The following is an 18,671-nucleotide window of genomic DNA, read 5'->3' on the forward strand; positions in this document are numbered from 1 at the left end:
AGTTTAAAGCTGCCAGTACCAATCATAATTCTTTCAAAACAAGTTATGTAACTGTATAGTTTTTGCCTTTATAAGCCCACATTGTCCATTTGCAATTTGGAGGACACTTTCAACTCCTGTCCACTCTGTGTCTCTGAATTGCAATCCCTGAGAATCCAAATAAATGCTTTCGTTTGTTCTACAGCCTCTTCTTCTTGGTCGATAGGGGTTAGGAAGTGAATGTCACATGCACCCGGTGTTTACCCTTTGGAGGAGTTACTAAATGTCTCAGAGACTTTCAGATCTCTAATGTGGAGATTCTAATCCTTCTCAACTCAGAGCATTATTATAAAGACTAGATAAGATGTGTAAAAATACTAAAAACTGTAAAATTATCTACTCATATGAGGTATTATTGATGTTGTTTTTTAACAGAAAGAAGCAAAGACAAACCAGTAATAATATTTCAAAAATAACCTCCGTAGTGATGATGATAAAGTTGATGATGGCAACAAAAAGTAACACTAATAAAATAATTTCTCTAGGGCTTCCTTTGTGCCAGCTATTATACTAAGCACTTTTCATGATCTTTTTTTTCCATGTTATCCCCACAGCAATCACATGAGATAAACACTGATGTTATTCCAGCTTAATAAATGAGGAAACTAAATTCTAGAGAACTAGATAGCCTTGCCAACTTCCCACAACTAACATAAATTACAGCTGAGATCCAAGCTCTGGTTCTGTCTGATTCATAAACCCTATGGGTGAGACTTAGCAAAAAATTCTGAAGCCACCAAAAAGACCTAAAAACAAAACAAAACAAAATAAAACAAAAAACCTCTACTTAGGGCAAAGAGAAAAAAATAAGCAAAGCTTGGCCTAAATCGTAAAGCAGATGGTATAATGTTAATTGATGATAGAAAAGGAATAGAAATATTCAACAATTTTGTTTATTTATATGCCATCAAGAAGAATAATTGTCAAACTGCAAAGAATAGAATAAGTACTATTAAGAGAAAACCAAAAACTAAAATAGAATTGATACTGGAAGGAGCCTCAAAAAAACACACAGCACAATGTTTTTGGTTTACAGATAAAAAAACCAATGCTTGCTCAAAGTCATAAGTAAGTCCATGGCATTGTTTGGATAGAACTATCTCCCTGGCTCCTGTTTTAATGCCCTGTTCACCTATTGCATTTGAGGGATAATAATGAAGTGCAAGTCCCTGCATTCTAATCAATCAAATCACACAGGGTACTGAAAAACAGAATTACAGAAGGTCTGATGGTAATTTTTGAAATCATGGGAAATGAGAAATATATCAGAAGATAGGATTGTCCTTCAATGGCATCACAACTAGAATAAGCACTGTTAATTCAATATAAGCTACTGATGACCTGGCTTGGTCACTCTGCATCAGAATGTTGTCTTAAGCAGTAAGGAGAGTGCATAATTCATTTAGATAAATATCAATACCTAAAAAGTTCCTTAAAGATGCTGTAAAAGTTAATTGACAACGGATACTCCTTTACTAAAAATTAAGAATTGTAGGCATCCTATTATATATATATATTTAGCAACATTACCTACCATGATTAAAAGAATCATCAATGACTTAAATAGAATTTAGTAAGAAGAATTAAAAATTAATGTTGAGGGGTGCCTGGGTGGCACAGCGGTTAAGCGTCTGCCTTCGGCTCAGGGCATGATCCCGGCGTTGTGGGATCGAGCCCCACATCAGGCTCCTCTGCTATGAGCCTGCTTCTTCCTCTCCCACTCCCCTGCTTGTGTTCCCTCTCTCGCTGGCTGTCTCTCTCTCTGTCAAATAAATAAATTAAATCTTTAAAAAAAAATTAATGTTGATATGTCAGCAATTTCCTATAATGATAATAATTACTGTATGGTTGAAATAATTTTCAATTTTGTAATAAATTATTTGATCCACATTTTTTGATGTCCAGGGTACAAATGAATAAACCCATGTTACTGCTTCATCCTGGAAACAGTACATACAGCTGCCCTGTAAGAAGTCACTCAGTGTAAGCATCTGCCTTTTTTATTTCCTGATAGTCATAATAGAGCAGATTCTCTCTAGGATCTGCAGATATTTGCAAGAAAAAATGTTCAATGGAATCAATGTTCTTCAAAGCCAAGCCACCACCAAAGCTCATTGAAATGCAGAGGGCTATGCCACTGTTGGCTTTTTAATTGTCTGGATTCTAAATGTTACACTTTTAATAATGATTTCTTTATTTGTTGTTGTCTCCAATATATTGTATTCCAATGTGATTTCAGCAGTGTAACAGTGTCCATTTAGGTCCAGTTTTACATCTCAGACCTCATCGGTAGGGGGAAAAGCCCAGAAATAGAATAACATAATTGATGTAGGTTTCACCATTGTTTTCTTTGTCAAAGCTTTCAGTAGATATTGTGTGTCTTTATCAACTGACAGTTAAACATTGCTGTAGCTGGACTTTATTATACCTGCCTATGGGAAAAGAAACCATGCCTCTCTTAATTTTCAGTTGCAGGCCTCTCTTAACACCCAGTTTCTCCCCAGAGTGAATTCTGGCATGCTGTTTGGCCTCTTTTAAGTCAAACCCTTGCAATATTTACAATGGTTATTGTGTAGTTATCCTCCATATTTGGCAAAAAGCCATCCAGCTCTTTTGGTATTCTACGGAAACAGACAAGACACTTAATTTTATTTCAGCTACAAAGCATATGATTAGAGTTCTGCTATAATGTACAATTCTTCCTCCTGAAGGGAGGGAAATTTTTTTCTTTACCCTTCTAGGTTCTTCTGACTAGCCTAAAAATTAAATTGACATGAGACCAATTAACAGGAGAAAAACTAATTATGTACATATGGTGGGGTTGCATAAGAAAATGAAACCCATTTCAGGCAGTCAGGCAATTAAGGCTTATATGCCATTCTGAGCTAAGAAAAGGGGAATAGGGAACTGGGACTTCAAAGGGGAGAAAGATAATTTATTGAAAGATGGGAAGAGCAAATGTGTGGTAAACAAACGTTTGCGGTGCCATGCAGAGATGATAGGAGAGGACTTTGAACAACCAGGCCTTGCTGAGTCCCCCCCACCCTAATACTCCTACTCATATTCTTTATAGTTATCTCTTGATAGCTCTCTTCCTGGACGAGGCCATCTACCTAAATCCTTGTAGGCAGTTAAAGGGAAAGTAAAAGCTCTTCCTAAGTCACTTGGGCTTTGATTGTTTTCAGCTTCAAATACTCTGCACGCCAAAGCAGTATATTCTGAGGACACTCGTTCTGAATCCCATTAGGTCCTTCCTCTAAAACTTCCCTGGAAGTTTCACATATTTTAAAAGCTGTACTGGTTGCTGTGGGAGAAGAATTGGGTTAGTAGCCAAGGGGTAATAGATCTGCAAAGGGAGAAGAGAACATAGATTAGAAAGAGGATGAACAAACAGAAAAGAGCAAATTGAAGGACATTTTCCACACCCGACTAAACCAGCCTCCTAATCCTAGGAATATATCAGTCCAAAAAAAAAAAAAAAAAAAAAAAAAGGCTGTTCTTCATTCATCTTACAGAAAGTATTAATCTTTTCTTTTAATAGATATAAGTTAGACACTATTTGTCCTGTTTGATTTAGATAGAAGCAAAATTTTTCACCAATAACTGCACAAGCCCCTCCTTGCTGGGCAGTCAGTGTATCTAGAGCATGACAATTTTGGAGTGCAACAGAGGCTAACTGTTAACTTCTAACTGGAGTAGTTCCAAAGTTTGCATAGTGTTGTTGAACTCTTATTTTATTTTCATGGAAAAAGATTGCCTTTTCCAATCCATAATTTCCAAAGGTTGGGAATAAGGTCCCCAATGCTGAAAAAAACTTGGAGTGATGACACACAAGTAGATTTTCTACGACTCCTCATCCAAATGTTTATATGGCCCAACTTTTTAAACAAAGGAGCTCAAGTTTGTAATTTGCCTTACATTTAAGGTGAAGTATCTTATGAAAGAAGGAGCCAGGCATCCTAGAAAACATTGTCCCTGATCATTTAGATGGGAACCCTTTATATACTTTGCCACCACATAATACAAAAAGTCCAGTGTGATTCAAAGATAAGGTCAGAGTAAAATCTATATTTTCCAGATCTGGGGCATTCCATGACTTTTGCTACTATTACTGTTAGCATCCATACACCTCCATCTTTCACATAGTTCTGTTAGTTTGAAAGAGAAAATTAGGTTGCCAAATATCTGATCTAGGAGGCCTGCAATCTGGCTTAGGCAGCTAGAAAGCTCAGTTTTGCCATCTGGCCGAGTTAGTTCAGATTTTATGTTAACCCACAGATAGTTTGGGGTACTGCGAAGTCTAATCGGGGAAGCAGCTAAGAACCCCAAGTCATTCAGCGATGGCCTGTGAACCATCCAAAACATATGGTGATTTGGCAAATATCTGTGCTATACAAGTTAGTCCTAGAGTCACTTTTAATCTCTTTGACAGGTTCAAAAATGCCATTTATAGAATCAAGCCACAGGGTTTGACTGCAATATTGTCTGGTATATGGCCCAGGAGAAGTCCAGAGGCACGTCTCTTTTCAATGCAAAGAGGAAATTTCCCATCTATTGTCTTTATATGGGCAAGAGACAGTCCTTGGGCTTCTATAGAGGTTTTCCTGGGCCTATATAACTCAGCAGAAGGAGAGAGAGAATGATGTTTTTCTAGTCATGGATACCATACCCTGTTGCTCATCCATCTTCCATACTTAGTCCACCAGGTGTTCACATCAGCAGGAACAAAGACTAGTTCAGGTTCTTTTGTACTATTTAGATGTTGACATAACCAACAATCACATTGATTAGTTAGTGTGGCCAGAGTTTTGTAAACTGTCATAAGGGGGGTGTTTGGTCTGTGCCCAACTTGTTAAAAAGTAATGGTTAATTAGAGCAAGACACAGTTGAAAAAGAGCCAATAGAGGAAACCCAGAGAGAGGAAGTAGGTAAGATAGAGAAGCCCTCTCCAGTCAGCTTCCTAATAAAAGATTAATAAATATAGGAAATATGTTTATTATTAAGAAAAGGCAGAGTTTTGCTTCTTAGTTTCTGGCTTTGGGTTGTGTGTGTGTGTGTGTGTGTGTGTGTGTGTGTGTGTGTTTTGTTTTTGTTTTTTTAGTGTATGCATATACGAAGTCTTTTAAGAGGTAGGAAATAGGTGAAAGCAAAGTTTCTTGATCTGTGATCCTGGAAAAAGCTGTTTACTTTCAGATGTGGGCTGCTCCTGGGTCCTGGGAATTGGCCCTACAAATCCTTAATTTAAGGTCCCCTGTAGGGACTATCTCTGGCTGTCTTGAGAGTGATGTTCTGGGTCTATTTCAGCATGGCTTGTGTGAGTCCAGTAAGGTTTTCCTTTCTTTCTTTTTTGTTAAAGATTTATCTGTTTGAGAGAGAGCGAGAGAGAGCACAAGTGTGCATGTGAGTGGGGGAAAGGACAGAGGGAGAGAATCTTCAAGCAGACTCCCCACTGAGCACAGAGCCTGATATGGGGCTCCTTCCCACAACCCATGAGATCATGACCTGAGCTGAAACCAAGAAACTGATGCTTAACTGACTGAGACACTCAGGCGCCCCTCCACAAAGTTTTTTCTTTTATTTTGATGGCAGTACAGGTGGTTAGCAGTACTTCATAAGATCCTTCCCATTGTGGTGACAGTGAGTGCTTTCTTCTAAAGATCTTGATGTATGCCCAGTTTCCTGGTTGAAAGACATGGCAAGACTTGTCAGTCAGTGGGGGCCATGCCTCTTTCATCTGTTGGTGATATGCCCAGTTTCCTGGTTGAAAGACATGGCAAGACTTGTCAGTCAGTGGGGGCCATGCCTCTTTCATCTGTTGGTGATATGCTTAGTGTATACTAGTTAATTCTGGTATATAGTCAGTCATAGCATCAAACCATTCACTTAAGTTCTCATAATGCTCACTTAACCCACAAACAGAAGGTTCAGAGATGACAGTAGGCATTGGATGACCAAACTCTATTTCAAAAAGGGTCGATCCATGTCTCCTGTTTGCAGTATTTGAGAGCTTTATAAAGGTCAGTGGTCATGTTTCTGGCTTTAAGTCCAGTTTCTTAACAGATCTTTCCTAAATTTTTTTATGTCTAAAATTTTTATGTTCCACTTGCCCTAATGATTGCGGATGATATGGGGTATGAAGTTTTAATGAGTACCCCAGAGTTTTTGCAAGCATGTGGTTTATCTCTGCTATTAAATGAATTCCTTTGTCTTACTGAATCCATTAAAGAATGCCAAAACAAGGAATAATCTCAGTTATTAATTTCTTTGCCACTGTTGTAGCATTGGCCTGTCTAGTCAGAGACTATTCGGTCCATTCACTAAGCATGCAGACAATAACCAAACACTGAGAACAGCCTAGAGCTCAGGGCAAATCTATAAAATCCATTTGGAATACTGCCAAGGACAGTGTGGGCCTAGGAGAACTTCCTAATGTGTACTTATTTCTTCCAAAAAGTTGGTGAGATTTACAAGTAGTGTACTGGGAAATAATTTGATTAGAAATATTGTGGATGTCAGGACAAAACCAACTGTCTTGTAGTTCCTTAACTATCCTCCATTTGTACCTATGTCCCATTTGATGGGAGATAAGTGCAAAGTCAACAGGTCAAAAGGAAAGGGGCTACAGGAAGTCCATTTGGCCCAATGTATAACCCATCTGATAGTTGCGTGGCACCCTTGTGTATCCATTTGACTTCTTCGGATTGTGAGGCATTTGCCTGATAGTTGATAATGTCGGTCAGGGATAAAGGCAGGTTTAAAACTCGGATAGAGGAAAGACAGGGTGGTTCCTTTGGGGCTGCATATTTACCAGCCTTGTCAGCCCTATCATTTCCTAAGTTATCAGCCTTAGTCTGGGATGAGCAGTTAAGAATAGCAATTTTAGAAAGGAAGTGAATAGCTTGCAATAGGGCAGCAATTAGTGTCTATTAGTGACAGGAATTCCCACAGAAGTTAAGGGTTCACAGGATTTCCTAATTGTGCCAAAAGCATGGCAGACTCCAAAAGCATACCTGGAGTCTACGTAAATAGTAGCAGTCTTCCTTGTTGCCAATGTGCAAGCTCTAGTAAGAACGATTTTTCAGAAGCTAGGGCTGATTTTACAGTGAGCAAAGAATATGTTTTAAGTGTTTCAAGTGCAGAAACTATGGCTTTATCAGTTATTATGTTTCTCTAGAAATTTCTCTTACAGGAGTTATGGCAAAATAGAAGTAAATCTAGGTTGGCCAAAGGGGTGTCTAAGTAATCCTCTTGTGGCTTTGAGACCATTTTGATAATTGCCAGGCAATCATGTGGAATGGAGTGGGGCTCTCCACCATCAGGAAGGGGTAGTAAAGTAGTTGGATTTAAAGTGTTACAACGATGTGAAATGATGGAAGGGTTAGGCAAAAGAGCCTGTTTGTAAGTGGCCTGTTGCTACATAGAGAGGTGCTATCTTATGAACTTGTGAGAGAGCAAACATAGCTTGGAGAACACAGAGGTGAATGTGGGAGCCTAATGTGAGTGTACAGCTTTGTCAATCAAGGTGGCAGCTGTGGCTCCCACACACAGCATGCAGGCATACCTGATGCCACAGGGTCTAACTGGCATGAAAAATACGCTATACAATGTATTTGAAAGGCAAATGTCTGTCCTAGAACACCTGTAGCAATCCATTATTTTCATGGCAGTATAGACGAAAAAGTTTGTCAAAATTAGGTAAGCCAAGAATTGGTTGTGTTGACAATATTAATTTTGAAGCTTCAAAGGAGGTTAATCCCTCCAAAAGCCAGACAATGGGCTCTGGGATGTTACCCGGGAGGAGAGTATACAGAGGTTTAGCAAGGACAGCAAAATTAGGAATCCATTGGTGGCAGTAGCCAGCTGTCCCTAGAAATTTACATAACTGTTCTCTCATTTGGGGAAGAGGGATGGAGAAAGATGACTCAAGAAATTTGAGGGTGAGCTTTTGAGTGCCCTGAGATACCCCATGTCCTAAGCACATACCAGGTGAAATTTAGATCTGGATGCTTTAATGGCCTTGTTCAGCTAATATCTTTAGGAAAATGAGGGGTTCTCTAAAAGCTCTCTGTTTAGTTTGGTTACAAACTGAACAACAGTGGAGCCTTGGTAAAGGTTACAGAATCCGAGTCAGTTTAGAGACTTGGAAAAAGATTGAGGGATACCTCTGAAGTGTGCGAGTCCATGTTAACTGTCTCCTTCTAAATGTAAAAGCAAAAAGAAAGTGAGAGTCAAGATGCAATAGGATAAAAAAGGATGAGTAGAGGGCAATCACTATAAACTGACAGCAGCAGCAGCAGGAACTGAAGTAAGAATAGTAGCTGGATTAGGGACTGTGAGGGTAGCAAGGAGTCACAAGAGTTTATAGCTTTTAGGTCTTACACAGATCAATAGATTCGGTTCCCATCTGAATCAAATTTATCTTCTTTCTTTATAGGCAACATTGGAGAGCCAGAGGGTGAGGAAGGAAAGACAAGTAACACCCTGCTGCAACAGTCTATTAGAGGTTCAATTCCTCCTTCTGCATCCCTGGAGAGAGAATATAGGACCACTGATGGAAACGGTTTATCTTCTTCCACGCAAGGCGCCCAGACTCCACATTCAGTAACAATCCAATTTTATTTGCATGTGTAGCCTAGAGACTAATCAGGACAGCTTTTAAAGACTCATCCTCTTCTAAGGAATTTAAATTAAGATGAGCTTCCAATAAGGGAGGTAGAAATTTAAAGTTTGATCTGAGGGCAGGAAAACAAAAATGCCTTATTCATTGCGGTTTATAGTGGCATTAAATTTACATTAAAAAAATCTCTACCAAAAGGAGTTGGGACACTAGAAAGCCATGATGAGTATTAAGGAGAGCCTAAGGATATTGGGGTTGGCTGAGATATGGTCAATGAAATAAGCTGCCCAGAGACTCCAATACCTTGAATAGAATCAGAGGCAACAAATAAACATAAATCCTGAGCAGATGGTAGAGAAAGTCGCATCAGTGTCAATTAAGAAATCCAGTTCCAATCCTCTATGTTAAGTTTAATGGTGAGCTCTGGGGTGCTACTGAGGATCAGCTGACCATGTCATTTGAGGGGGAATTGTCCCATAGGAGAAGAACAACGAACCTTCTGGGAGTGATGGAGACTACGGAGACTGTTCCTTGAACTTTCCTCTCTTTTTTGCAGTATTTGTAATTGTCTGGAGCCAAACAGGGAGGGGTCCAAGTGGAGCCTAAGTTACTCTCAGAGTCATGCTTTTGCCTTTCTCAAGATTCAAACTGCAAAGCAAGAATTCTTTCATTTAACTTTTTTTTTCTTGTATTCCTGTAATTTTCAAAAAACTGAGTAGCTGCCTCTATTATCACACTGAGAGGTTGGCTGGACAGCCCTTTCTATTTTTAATTGCGATATAGATAGATGATAGATAGATAGATAGATAGATAGATAGATAGAGATATCAGGGAGCAAATTTCCCACTAGAGCAGAAATTAAAAGATTTTTATGTTCTAGAGCTTACAGGTTCAATGCAGAATACCTTTAAGAAGTCTGTATAAAGTGCTCAACGCAACGACCTTCAGATGCTATCCTTCTTTCTGAGTGCAAAATTCAACCTTAGACCAATTTACTTTAGGGAGAAAAGCCTCTACTTTGCTCCTATCAAACCTTGACTATGAGCCTCCATCAGAGCTATTTCCTGGTCATTTGTAAGAGTATGTGGGAGAAATTCTAGCCATCTGTTTCCTCTGTGAAGGGGGTTTTCCCCCAGGGGGCCATCTGACTTCTGACTTGTCTGGTAACCACAGTATAATCATGGACAAGAAGAATACCTCTTAGCAACCAATCCAGGTCCCTGTGAGTAGAGTTGTGAATGACCACTAATCTTTCTAACTCCTCTCTAAATTTGGTAGGATCTTCTGAGAGTAGAGGTAAAGGGCTTTATAATTTAAAAGCTCTGCTGCTGTCCAGGCGACATGAATTCTCTGTGGTGCAGGTCCAGGATACACCCACAAAGGACATTGCACAGGAATGCCTGAAGGTGGTAGAGCCTGATTGCAGAGCCCCGGAAGGTAAAAGGAATTACAAGAGACAGCAAAGCAAGCCCTACTGCCTGCCTGGGGTACTTCTGATAAATTCACTTCCTGGCTTGTAGTATTTATGTGAATAACCCGTATAACCCACGCCTGGAGATCAAGTCTGAGGGCCATCAGTAAATCTTGTTTAAAAAGGAAAGTCAGGGGCGCCTGGGTGGCACAGCGGTTAAGCGTCTGCCTTCGGCTCAGGGCGTGATCCCGGCGTTATGGGATCGAGCCCCACATCAGGCTCCTCTGCTATGAGCCTGCTTCTTCCTCTCCCACTCCCCCTGCTTGTGTTCCCTCTCTCGCTGGCTGTCTCTATCTCTGTCGAATAAATAAATAAAATCTTAAAAAAAAAAAAAAAAAAAAAAAGGAAAGTCAAAACAGGCAGCTGCGTGTTTAAGGGATTTTTCTGGGGAAGTTGGAAGAATTCCAGAATCTAAGAGAACTGGCTGAGAAGATGGAGCTGGGTTTTAAGAGGGGGGTGGGGGGTTTAGCTGGGGACCCAGAGACCCAAAAGATCTTCTGCAAGGACAGGGACAGAGAGTTGGGAGTAAGGGGCACATCAGAGGGAGAAGAAGGGAATTTATGTTAGATGCAGCTTTAAATTTTTGTTCTAAGTCCAATTTCTTCTATTCTTTCATCTTATTGAGGGAATAGGGCTAAGGCTAGCCATTACACTTCTTTAAATCTTTTTTTCAATCTGATCTTCCCATGGGTACCAATAAGATAGGTATCTAGGATGAGGGCTCTCTAAAATTTTTTCAAATATAGAAGTTTTTCCAATTCAAAAAGCTCGATCATTGGACTATGGACAAGTAAAATCTCCGATGGTATATTTATTTCAATAATGACTTAATTTAATAAACCATTTCATGGAAAAACCTACAGGTAACTTTCCAGGCTTAGAATAAATCTTTACTATGGATGCAAGAGACATCCCTGGAGTGGGTAGAGGATGCAGCTCCCATGATTCAGAAAGTTCACTCCCAAGATAGTCTAAGAAAATAAAAGTCCTTCATTGCCACAAGTGGTAAGAATGGTATAATGAAAATAATATTTCTGGTTTGCCATGAGAACATGAAACACCTCCAGTTACGGACTTGTTATTCTGTGACACCAGGCAGGTGCTATTGGAATGGGATTTTTTTCTAGCACTAACAAAGCAATGAAATTTTGAGACAACAAAGCCCCTTACGGAGGACTGGGACCTCTTGTGACAAACCCCTCTGATTGCTGGCACAGTGGGACAAAGAGAGTGCAGCTTGTGACTTCATGTCTCAGAATTCCAGTCTCTTTAACTGTCCAGCAGGATACATGCTGGTATGTGCACCTTGAACTTATGTGCTCGTTGGTGCAGACCAAAAAAGAATGTTCTCACTGGTCACAAAGTCAAGCTCTCAGGACATAGAACAAGATGACAGGAAAACCTCACCTAGTTTTTCTTATATGCACATTAACAACTTTATCTAAGCCTTGGTTCTCTCAGAGCCAAACTAATACCTAAGAAGAATGTGCTGCTGGATTGGAAGTTGTGTGGTATTTTTACAGTGTATCTCACTGCACAGAAATTTTCTTGAGGTTGGCAGATGACCTAGTGTCAGTCTAATCCATTCTCTGGCCAACTTATCCTAACACAGGAGTCTTTGGGTTAGGGGACAAGCACTCTACTAGCTCTTAAGCGCTTTACCTGTACTCACCAATTTTGCCACTTTGGCTTCCAAGACATCCCTCAGCAACGGCCTTCACCTCATGTGCACGTTAACCCACATCAAAGTTTGTTTACACAGATCCTGTTCTGATGAGAACTGTGAATTCACCAACCTGCAAGTCAGCTCAAATACCAGGCGTAAAGGGCTTATGCCTGAATTTTGCCTATGATTTCCCTTCCTATGACAAACAACGTAACAAAGACAAAGAAAAACCACGACCATCTCTAGGGAGAAAAGGATCAATAAAAATCAGGAGTACTCATAACAAATCTTCACCAGAGTCACTATACCCAAGGAACTAGTTCCACAAATATTTTCGCCCACTAATCTAAATTTAGAAAAGAAAAAAAGCAACCCTCACCACTCTTGCTTTCACTGGACCCTGCAGGCAGAGACCCAGGAAACGGATAGGGTAAGAATCTTTACCTTCTGCCCACCTCTTGTCAGAGGTTCCAGGATCTCTCAGCTGCAGCAGTCCCAGAGCGGGCAATGTCCAACCAGTAAGGTTAATCCTGCTGACTATGCCAACTGTAGGGGAGGAGAATTTTCCCTCTACCCTTCTAGGTTTTCTGGCTGGCCTAACAATTAAGTTGGCATGAGACAGATTAACAGGAGAAAAAAATTAATTATGAATGTACAGGGCCCCGTAAGAATATGAGACCCACATGCAATCAGACAATCGAAGTTTATCTGTCATTCTGAGCTAAGAAGGAGGGATAAGTCTGGGGGACTTCAACCTACAGGAATATGGGAAGAGCAAATGTTTGGTAAATAAATGTTTGTGGGACCATGCAGAAATGATAGGACACAGAGAGGACTTTGAACAGACAAGCCCTGCTGAGTTCCCCCCAGTTTACCACTCCTAGCCCATATTCTTTGTAGTTATCTTTGGTGATAGCTCTCTTCCTGGACCAGGCCATCTACCAAAATTCCTTTAGGCAGTTAAGGGGAAAGTAAAAGCCCTGTGTGAGTCTTCTGGGCTTTGATTGTCTTCACCTCAAACTAGCACGCATGCCCAAGTGGCATATTCTTGGGACACTCATTCTGAGCCCTGTCACTCCCAAAGGCAGTGGTGATAACCTTTAGCAGTCTGACTTTCTGACTTAGTTTAGATCTTCTTTTTTTATCGAACATGTTCTACAGATTTTCTTCCACATGTCCTATGCTGCTCTTTTCAAGCCATCTGTCTTAGGATATTACTTCTTTAGTTTGGGGTGATCATTGCTTTTCAGGAAAACTAACCAACTTTGGCTTATGAATCCATAAAAGATACTGAGGCCTAAGGTAGTGTTTATTTCAGGCCAAATATGATGATTACAATCTGATTTTCAAAAGAAAGGGAATAAGCTCACTTCTGATTTTTTTCTTATGGTTATTACTCTGATTAATCAATAATTAATTAATGTGAAAATTAATTGAAAGGCAGAAAAATAGTGTATCTTGATATCAACAAGGCATTTTTAAAAAGTTTTATATGGTAATCTTAAAAAAAGACAAACATTTGGATCATAAAACATTTAGGTAGATTTTTGGCTGGTTGAATGACTCTTCCCAAACAGTGTTGATCCATGATCTCCCAGTTCTGCCACTGACCCAGCTCTATTAACATGTTTAATTAATAATAATGGGTGATATATACTGAATCCTTACGCCGGGCTAGGGGTAGGAATTTTAAGCATTTTGTATACTAATTGATTTATTCTTTACAAAAACCCTATGAAGTGGGTACTATTATATCCTTCATTGTAAAGATGAAGAATTAAGGGTGAGAAAGGTAAGGGCCTCCATTCATGATACACAGCTAGTGTGTAGAGCCAGGATTTTTGAACTGGCTAATTTTTTGAATGACAGAGTTGAGACAAGTGAAAACTAATAAGATAAAATTCAAACAGGATAAAAATGTTAAGTCTGCATTTAGATTCAGCAAAATCAATACAATGCTTATAAAAAGAAGTCATTTTGTAACAATTTATGTAAAAAAAAAAATACTGAGTTGTCTCAGCTGACTAAAAGCTAGAAATAAATCAACAGTTTTCCTATTAAGAAACTTACCCTGCATGTGTTTCCAGACCAAGGGAAACAGCACTGCACATTTCAGAGGTCAGACCATCTCTAGAGGATTGAGTTATATTCTGATACCTCATTTTAAGAAAGATACATGGCCATTTAGAATGTGTTCAGAGAAGCATAACTAAGATAGTATGAAATCTCATCATAAGCCTGACGACTAAACAAAATATATTATATTTGATGACAAACAGTTTTGAGAGGGACAGGGTGGAAAGGGAGATATCATAATCCACACAAACAGAATTTAAATATTTGCTGATTGCAAGACAGTCTTATGAGAGAGAAGCTATTCTGCATTGTTCAAAAAGACAAACCAGGGTCAACGAGCCAAATTTATAGGAAGCTCATTTTGAGCACAGTGTTCAAGGAAGAAGTTTTTCATAAGTAGAGTCATCTAAAAATTAAATGGTTGATAAGTAACGGGTAAAAGTAATCTTTATGTATTAGATACACTTGCTAGAAAATATATGAGCTTAAAAAGTTGATGAATAGGATTTGCTTTAATTTTTTTTAAGATTTTATTTATTTATTTATTTGTTTGTTTATTTATCAGAGAGAAAGAGAGCATGCGCACAAACAGGGGGAGCAGCAGACAGAGGGAGAAGCAGGTTCCCCGCTGAGCAGGGAGCCTGATAACAGGACTCGATCCCAGGACCCTGGGATCATGACCTGAGCCAAAGGCAGACGCTTAACCGACTGAGCCACCCAGGTGTCCCTAGGATTTGCTTTAAAATAACAGAGCAAAAAAAATGTGGATGGGAAAAAGCTGCGACAAGAATAGAAAAATATGTATTATTGTTTATTATTGCTGAATACTTGGAGCTTACTTATAGAATTCTTTCTCCACTATATGTAATTGAAATTTTTACTTACACAAAACGAACACATGGTCTCAGTGGGTAGTGAGGTCCCATTTTTAGATACATTCACACAAAAACTGGATGTCCACTCGAACTGGATGTGCAGAGTGCACAGAATGTTGGACTTTAAGGTTCTTTCTAAGATTAAGATCCTGGAAAGGAAGCTAGCAAAGACGTGTGAAGTAATTCAGAGAGGAAGATAACCCCTCACCAGCAGCTTTTATTATTGACATATTTTTGCTGCCTGCTCATCAGGTCTCTTACATGCTACCTTGTTTTGCTGTCTGGATTAGCTGTTCCACTCCCCGGTGGTTTGGATGCTGTCAAGGTCTATTACTACATAACAGAAACTCTCATCATAAATCCTGTAGCTAAAAGGCACAGAGCTGTCAAACAGCCTTCAACTGACAACTTTCTCAAACATGAAACTTTCACACATTAAAACAGATTATTCTTTAACTACAGAAGCAAAATATTTCACCTCCCTTATAACTACCCTTTGAAATCTACCACTAGATAATCATGAGAGGTCTCAAAACGGAGCACCCGTGCTATCAAATGTGAGTTTGAGAGGATCACATCTGATCCACATTGAAAGGATCGTATTTCAGAGGATCTTCCTGAGGAAGATAGTCGAGTACCACATCAGCCTGCCTGTGACAACCTAGATCTATTTTAAATCGATGAAAACAGTTGGCCAGATATTCCAGTTTCTTAGGCATTTGGTAGTATTGCACTTCCTGGTCCTCATGTGGGTAGATGTAACCTCATGTAATTCTGCCCAGTAAACTGTGAGTAAAGCATTGTCAAGGTCAGGCTCTCCAAACCTCTCTTTTCCCAAGGCATAGCCATCAGCGATGTTCAAAAGGTGAGTGTTCCATCGATATAGGTCCTTGCATGGCAACGATGAGCAAAGCCCTTTGAGATCCCATGATGGACATGTAGCTTGCGTGCAACATAAGCCTTCATGTTGTAAACCACCGATATTTTGGAGGTGCTTGTTACTGCAGTTTGTGGGTAAACTTTTAAAATGGACCCCCGATCCCCTCCCCTTAAGTGTGGGCAAGACTTGTGAATATGGTGAAACCTCACTCTCATGATATGGCCAAAAGGAAGTTTGCAGATATGATTATGATCTTTAATCAGTTGACTTTAATCAGCTGATTTAATCAAAAGGGAGATTATCGTAGGTGAGCTTGACCTAATCAGGTGAGCCCTTAAAAGAGACAAAAAGCAGAACCAGACATTCCAACTGGCTTGAAAGAAGCAAACAGCCCTGTTTTTCATTGTGTCTGGACAACGGCAGCTGCTGGGACCTGAGAGCGGTCCTCAGCTGGTGCCTTGCAAGGTGACCCGCAGTCACGCAGCTGCAAGGGAATGACCTTGGACAACAGCTAGTGAGCTTGGAGGAGGACCTCAAGCCGCAGATGAGATTACAGCCCCAGCTGGCGTCTTGATTTTCAGGTTGGTCAGTCTGAAGACAGGACCAGACAAACCCATCCCCAGAATGCTGACCCACAGAACCTGAGAGATAATAAATTGGCGCTGTTCTATACTGTTAAACTTGTGGTAATTTGTTACCACAATAAAAACTAATATACCACAATAGATCTGAGTCTACACCGGCTGATAAGACAGAGAAGTCAACTGCCATGTTATGATCATGATAGTGCCAGAAATATTTAGGAAAGCAGAAAAATCATATTGATGAATAACACATCTGTACAGTGGCACTCCAGATGGCCATTACATTGAATGAGGTAGGTCTGTATGTGCTGTTATTGAACAATATTTGACATATTTGTCCAGTGAAACTAAGGTACAGGTCATGTATACAACATGATCTCATTTGCATTTTAATGGATATATAAAAATTGCATATCCACAGACAATTTCTGGAATAATAAATAATTATTAACACTGACTATATCCGAGAAGGGGCACTGGAAGCCCAAGGTAAAAGGAAGAATGACTTCTCGTATAAACGTTTGCACTGCTTGAATTTTTAACATGTGCACATATTGCACTTCCAATTTCTGAAAAATGAATATAAATGAAAAACAAACTAATCAGCTACACTTATTGAATAGATACTAAATGCAAACCACTTTCCTCAGTAAGGAGTTGCACCGAAGATCATGGAGTAGCTGCTTGTTTGGCAACATACTCAATGAGACAAATTTGAAAAAAATGATGGCAACACAGAGAATTATAATTTCTGCGTAAAACTGGGAAAATAGTTGGTAGTTCATGAAGTCCCAAGAGGGCATCTTAAGAAAGAGTATGCAGATGCTGCAAGTATGAAAAAGGCGGGCTTTGAAGGAAGGGCACCATCTCTGACATTGCAGTGTCAAAGCTGCCACATAACGTGCTTTGTCCTCCATCTAAACAAGTCTGAATCGCATGAGTTCGATGCCTAGGGACGTAAACTGGGTTTGTAGCAGATGTTCCTGGAGACTTGAGTCCATCTGCTCGGCCCACCTCGGATTTTACATCTGTAGCAGACGCTTCCATGTAACCTACAGCTTCCCACCACAGGAACCTTTGCTTTTCTGCTTAGGACCTTTTGCCAAATCTGTGGGAACCCAGCGTCTGAAGTACTGGGCAGTTAACATCTCTGAGGGTTACCTTCAGCCAATGACAGGGGAAGCCAGTGGATAAATGCTGCCATTCCCCAAGCCTAAGAGAGAATTCTAGAAAGCATTCTGTGAGTTGAACCCTCATTGCCTATAATAGTAGAGAATTTAGAATGCAACCTTTATTAGCATTTCTCCTTCTCCCATCTTACTCCTCCTCCTTTTCCTCCTACTTCCTGAAATCACTCCCAAATTATGTGCACTAAATCTTTATTTCAAGCTCCACCTTTGTGGTTACCCAAACCAAGATAGTGTTTGTTAAAGAAGGGGGAAAAGCATGCAGTTTTAAATGGCTGAATATGCAAAACAACAGAGTTGCTTCTTGCAACATTATTTCTAGAGACAGCCTAAGGCAGTCTTAAATCATCAGTAAAAGCGCTCTCTGCAAGAGAGGATTCTACCGTGAAATAGATAGCATTCAATCCCAGAGAAAGCCGGTTGTGCTAAATTAGGCCTGTTCTAAGAAGGCTAACCTGTAGTTGCTCCTGGCAGGAGGCATTTCAAATACTCACTAAATTCTCCTTACTTTCATTTTACCTTGTTACGCTTCATTATGCCCCAAGTAACACAGCAAATAATTCCCTTTGGCCCTCACTGTTTACTGCTTTCCAAATATGGAACAAAATGCTTACCATCCTCCTCCTCACTGTCTAGCCAAAGTTACCTATCACTCTTCTTGCTCTCATTGTGTTCGGCCATTCTAACTACCCTCTGTGAATTCCTTCTTGCTGTTTACATGTACCAAGCATTCCAAGTAAAGAGTCTCATCTCAGAAGTAGGGTGCCTAAGACAGTCTTTGGGAAGACTTCAATTTGAACAACAGCAACAAACGAGAAAGCTCCTTTGTCCACCTTCAAGATCCTTCCTATATTGCAAGAGCCAGTAGAATCTGTGACCCATTTAATTTCACAACGGAAATCTAGGATTCTCCGATTCCTCTCCACCCGAGCAACTATTTACAGATTTTCCTCAGATATACCTGTTTCCCTCATGCTACTCCTTTTGTTGTAGGTATAATTAAGCTGATTGCAGCCCCAGGTGGCCACTATAGCAATTCAAAATGAGTGCTCTAACTGTGCACTTTTCTCTCCGCCTTGCTCAGCCTGAGGATGGCTGGGTGGCCCCAAGGCTCTCATTGTTAATATTAGATAAATTTCGTCCTTTTGTAAATCTTCATTAGCCCCTTCCTCTTTCTCCAGAATGGCTTCTTCTGGCGCCCAGCTCATTCCTTGTGACAACCATCTTTCTTGGCTAGAAGTTGCTGAGGAAACAGAAAACCTGCCTGTTATCATTC

At 40.0% G+C, this 18,671-nt stretch overlaps 1 long non-coding RNA gene across 9 annotated transcripts in view; it reads right to left on the reverse strand.

Annotated features, from left to right (window-relative positions):
• LOC123793773 (uncharacterized) overlaps positions 1-18,671 on the reverse strand; it is a 601,572-nt gene that overhangs the window by 239,059 nt on the left and 343,842 nt on the right. Inside the window, exon 1 of one of the 9 annotated variants that reach the window (XR_015723056.1) lies at positions 12,238-12,278. The exons of the other annotated variants lie outside the window; for them this stretch is intronic. This is a non-coding gene — a long non-coding RNA (uncharacterized LOC123793773). Of the gene's footprint in view, positions 1-12,237; positions 12,279-18,671 lie in introns of those variants that run through there. 9 annotated transcript variants of the gene reach the window in all.

This window comes from Ursus americanus, chromosome 35 (genome assembly GCF_024610735.1).
Source record: "Ursus americanus isolate L20-20 chromosome 35, mUrsAme1.1.p, whole genome shotgun sequence".
In the NCBI taxonomy this organism is placed as follows: Eukaryota; Metazoa; Chordata; class Mammalia; order Carnivora; family Ursidae; genus Ursus; species Ursus americanus.